General features: G+C 41.6%; 1 pseudogene; it reads left to right on the forward strand.

Annotated features, from left to right (window-relative positions):
* Positions 1–1,056: 1,056 nt before the first annotated feature.
* On the forward strand, positions 1,057–1,998 carry LOC101642480 (annotated as a pseudogene).
* Positions 1,999–5,702: the final 3,704 nt, after the last annotated feature.

Here is a 5,702-nt window from a genome sequence, read left to right on the forward strand (position 1 = left end):
GAAGAAGAACATGACATCAGGATTGAAGCAAGGCTTATTAACAACCTGCATTATGCAGGTGGCATACCCTTGTTTGCTGAATGTGAGGTTGGAATTGAAGCATTTGCTGATGATTATCATTTGTTGCCTTTAGTTTGGATTACAACTCAATGTAAGGAAGACCAAAATCCTCACAACCAGACCAATAGGTAATATGATAAATGGAGAAAAGTTTCAAGTTTTCAAGAAGTCTGTCTTACTTGGATCCATAACCAATGCTCATGGAAGCATTACATTGGGTAAATCTACTGGGCAATACCTCTTTAAAGTGATGAAAAGTAAGGCTGTTATTTTAAGGACTAGGGTATGCCTAACCCAAGCCATAGTATTTTCAATTGTCACATATGCAAGTAAAAGTTGGTGTATTAGTCCAGGTTGAGTAGAGAAACAAATTCACAGACACTCATCTGTGTGTAAGAGAGAACTTTATATCAAAGAGTAATTGTATATTAAGAAAACATCCTGCCTGATCCAGTTCAAGTCCATAAGCCCGATATTAGCCCATATATCCAAGACCAGTCTACAAATTCCTCTTCAGACTCACACAACACATGTAGTGACGCTGAATGCAGGAAGATCACAGGCCAATGGGTGGAAAGTCTTGTGGATCCAGTGGCAATGGAAGCATCTCAGCGCTGGCAGGGGTCTCCACCTGGCTCCTCCAGCTCCAGGGCTCTGGCTCCATCAGCGTAGCTCCATGTGTTTTGTCAACAGGAATGTGTAGCAGAGAGTGTATGTCCCGTCTCCTGGAAGGAAGATAGGAGTTCCCCAAATCCTCAGGAGTAGGCCATGCCCACACAGAGGCCTCATTATCTCTGACTTGATTGACAGGCTAGACTCCACCCTTTCGCATGTTGACAGATTATGTAACTGCCACAGTTGGATATTGAATAAGCAATACCAAAGGAAAATCTATGCATTTGAATTATGCTGCTGGTTCATTGCCTTACTATGGAAGAAGCTGTAGCAGCTAAATGAGGCCGAGGCCATCTAGAATCTGTGGTACATCACTTCATATTTTTCTGCCATTTCCTGACAAAGATGGAAACCAATGATGCCATTCTGAAGAGATTGGAACAGATGCAGGCAGATGCGGATCAAAATATCAAATATCTTAAGTAGCAAGTTATTCTTCTTAAGGAGAAAGAAATTTTTCAGAGAAAATAAAAGAAAAAACTTCTAGTTGAAAATGCTAAATTGAAGGAAGAAGTTGACAAATTGAACCAAAAGCTAATACAGGCTAAAATTCTAAATGGAGTAAAACCAGTAACATTTCTACCTGATATTCAACTACAAACTAATTCTACACTTTTTACAGTTGTGATAAAGTCTGTACTTACAATAACCATACCTTTTGTTGCCAAGGAACAGATAACAGGAGGAGACAAAAAGAAGGTGAAAGAGAAAATTGAGAAGAAAGATTAAGAACAGCAGCAGCCAAGAACAGGAAGTGCTGATTCAAGACCAATGAATGTTTCCGGCCTGGATCTTCAGATTGGTTGTATCACCACTGCCAAAAAACATCCTGATGCAGATTCTTTGTGGGTAGAAGAAGTAAATGTTGGCGAATCCGTACCAAGAACAATAGTCTGGTGAATCTGTGAACCTGGTGAATCATGTTCCTGACAAACAGATGAAACATCTTTGGGTGGTTTTACTTTGTAATCTGAAACCTGCAAAGATACAGTGAGTACTGCTGCAAGCATTGGTGATGTGTACTAATTCACCAGAAAGTTGAAATCTTGGCTCCTCCTAAAGAGTTTGTTCCTGGAGACAAAATTACTTTTGATCGTTTCCATGGAGACCCCGACAACGAACTAAATCCAGAAGAAAATTTTGGAATAAATGCAGCCTGATCTTTACAGGAATGTTGAGTGTGTGGTTACATACAAAGGTGTCCCCTTGGAGGTGAAAGGGAAAGGCTCAAACTATGAGCAAGAGAGGAATCAAGTAAAGTGAAAGACTTAAGTTACATACATCCACAGAAGAAAATTTTAATAACAATAAAAAGGAATAAGTATGACTTTAAAAACATAGTGCTCATGAAAAATGTTTAGAGTACTGCCAAATGAACCAACAAATCTGTCTTTGAACAAATACAACCCGAGTGCTCTTCAGAGGCAAGGATGGTGAGACTTCAGCTCACAGAATTTGGGTATGTTGTCAGGGGAGTCTAGTCTCTGGAGAAGGACATCTTGCTTGGTAGATGGGTAGCAAAAAAGAGAAAAGCCCTCCATGAGATGGACAGGCACAGTGGCTGCAACAATGGGCTCAAACATAAAAACAATTGTGAGGATGGCACAGGACCAGGTAGTGTTTTGAAATGCTGTGCATTGGGTCTTTATGAGTTGGAACCAAATCAATAGCACTGAACAACAACATAGATGGCAGTGAACACCCAAATTCCATTCGCGGCATTCCCACATGAATTAGGTCTCCATTGAACTCTCTGGGTCCATTGACCAGGGGTGTGAATAGTCTTGTCCTCAGACAGAGAGAGTTGGAAAGTGAATTACTATGATATGATGAAGTTAAAATTCAACCTCTTGCTTTGTTTTTCTTTTTTGAAACAGTTATAACTTTTATTATTTTCTGCTTTTCTATGATTTGAGGTTTTTCTGTGCTTTATTTTTGTTGATTTTTTCAGGTTTTTTGACACTTGATTTTCATTGTATGAAATCCAGAGTAGGTATATCTATAGAGATATTACATAGATTGATAGCTTCTTCAGGTTATGAGAGGGGAAGTTGAGGGAAATGAAAAGCTAATGATCATGTATACTAGCATGAAGAAAATGATCTAAAATTGATTGCAGTGAAAATTACACTACTCTTTAAGGTATTTTAAATATTGAATTGTATGGGACACAAATGGCATGCCAATAAAACAAATACATTTTTAAAAGAAAGAAAACACTAGGTGCTTGGCAAAAGGAGAGTTTTCTGCCACAGATGCAGGCCAGACTCCATTTAGTTGTTGTTGTCATTGTTGTTTACTGCTTATTCTGAACTGACTTTCCAAGGCCAGCTATCCAGCATACTTGAAAGCATCCTCTTCCCTTCCATCCCTGCCTCTCATAGAGTGCTCCCAGGAAGAGTGTTGACTCCAGCTGGTCCTTGAAACCGCCATAGAATAAGCTGCTAAATTACTCAAAATAATGTTCGATGGTGTCCTGAATTTGCAAATGACAACCAATCAGAATATTCTTGCCAATATCTGGATTCTCTGTATTTAAGCTCTGTGAAACTCTTCCTTTTATGGTCATACATTTGGTGAATCCTTCCTTACAAGATCCTGCACTCCTGGACTGTTTTGTTCCTTCAATAAACTTCTTCATTTTGATGTACGCTTCAATTTATTCCATGATACTAGGATGGTCATAAAAAGTGACATTTATATGGGATGCCCTGGGTTGGTTTCAAAAGCCCATGGGAAAAGCCGCTCAAACTTTATATAATTGGACAGCAGGAGAGGGGCAAGATGGCTACAAGGTCATGTTGGGAGCTCCACGGAAATCGGTGAGTAGGGAGATGTGGGGGAAAAGTATGGTTTTCGAGGCTGTCGGTTGATTCCCCCAAAAGCCCAGAGCACTTCTCTGAATCAGAAACTGACTTCAACCCCCTCACCTCTACTCCCTGTGTATTCCCAATCCCCAAGCCTGCCAGCCACCCCGGCAGAGGCTTGAACCCCTTTTGTGGTGCTCCAGGCCCACCAGCTACCCAGAAAAGGCTTTGACCCCAGTGTGGCACCAAAGGCCCTCCAGCCCCCTTGCAGAGGCTTCCATACCTGTGTCAGCACCCCAGGCTCTCCAGCTGCCCGGAAGAGCCTTGTGCCACTGCAGTTTGGGGAATCAAGTACACGGGGCCCTCCCACTGCCCATTGGGAGACCAGTATTCTCCCTCTACATTTTCCCTGTGCACTCCTCCCCTCACACTGTACTCTGAGTGGTGGAGTTGCATGCTAGCAGAAGTACTTGGGCCCTTCTTCCCACTAGCCCTCCTGTATGCAGTGCCCTTAGCCAGGAACAGACCACACCACCCTCACCCCATCCCCACCCCTGAAATATGTGCCCCTGCACCAGGGCCAGAACTTTCCTTCAGACTGCAATGCGCACAGCAGCAAACAGCCCCTATGGAGGCCTGCAGGTTGCTGGAGCGTGAATCAGGCTGACCTCAGAGCTTGACTACTGAGAGGGCCACCCAACCTGCCCTCCAAACAACAGACTCCTGATAGGCTACGTTGAGAGGGAAACCCCAGTGGGACAAAGGTGAAATGCAAATTCTCAGGTAGGTGGCCTGCAGAAGCATTAACAACAACCTCCTAAAGAGAGAGCCCAAGGATCTTTAACCCCCAGGAAAAATGGCACCTACGTCCAATAAATCAACAATAAAGCAGCAAGTGCCTCAATAGCTTCAACAAAAAAACAAGAGAAACAAAATCCAATGTCAGAGGAAGACCTAGACCTAAGGGAAGTCATAGAAGAGCCAGACGTTGGCCTCCCACGGAAAGAAATCTTCAGAATGCTGTTTAGAGTCATACAGGAGATGAAAGAAGCAATATAGAAAAAGGATGAAATGACAGAGGAGATAAAGGCCATACACCCAAGGGAAATACAAAAACTAAGGGCCAAGATAACAAAAACCAGTAGTGAATTCACCAAAGTAGCCAAACGACTGGAAGAGACAAAGGACCACACCAGTGACCTAGAGGACATCCAAACAGACTTTTAAAAACATGAAAAAAAAAGAAAAGTCAAGTAAGATCATCATAGAAGCTGAAGAAAACCCGAGAGTTTGTCTTATGCTATGAAGAAGAACAACATCAGAATAATTGGATTACAACAAAAAAGTCAATGGCAAAACAGCGAGGAAATTCTTAGAGGAAAACCTCTCCAGCTTAATGAATGAAAACCAGGCAACAATTCAGGAGGCTGAAAGAATACCAGTTAGACTGAATCCCAAGAAGAAGTCACCAAAGTTTATAATAGTGAAACTATCCAACTTTGAGGAAAAGGAGAAAATCATAAGCTAGGGAAAAGCAATCAGTAACCTATAAAAGCAATAAAATAAGAATATTCTCAGACCTATCGGAGGACGCTATGAAGAAGAGGAAAGACTGGAATGACATATTCTGAAAATTGAAGGAAAATAACCCAAACCCCAAGAATACTCTATCCAGCCAAATTATCTATCAAGGTTGATGGAGAAGTGAGAGTCTTCTCAGCAATGTAAAACTCAAATAATACGTTAAAAGAAACCAAACACTACAAAAGATCCTTTCTGACCAAGTATGGGCAGAAGAACAATACTCACCAAGCACAAATAAGAGACCGCCACATAGAACAACTCCACCCAGAATCAAAAAAAGGGGAAGCACCCCCCAAGGCTCGATGGTAGAAAGAATGCAAGAATAAACCATACACACACACACACACACACACAACCCACAGATAAGAAATGGACCTAGGGAAACACTCAACACAAGAGATACAAGATGAAATCACGCAGTTTACAGATAGATGTAATAACCCTGAATATCAATGGAATGAATTCAGGCATTAAAAGGCAGAGATTAGCAGACATGCTTAGAAAACACAACCCCTAGATCTGCTGCTTACAGGAGACACATCTCAAGATTACAGAAAAAAAAATAACCTGAGAATC

The sequence above is a fragment of the Echinops telfairi genome, unplaced genomic scaffold (genome assembly GCF_000313985.2).
Source record: "Echinops telfairi isolate 266 unplaced genomic scaffold, ASM31398v2 ScPeMD7_7427;HRSCAF=8465, whole genome shotgun sequence".
Classification (NCBI taxonomy): Eukaryota; Metazoa; Chordata; class Mammalia; order Afrosoricida; family Tenrecidae; genus Echinops; species Echinops telfairi.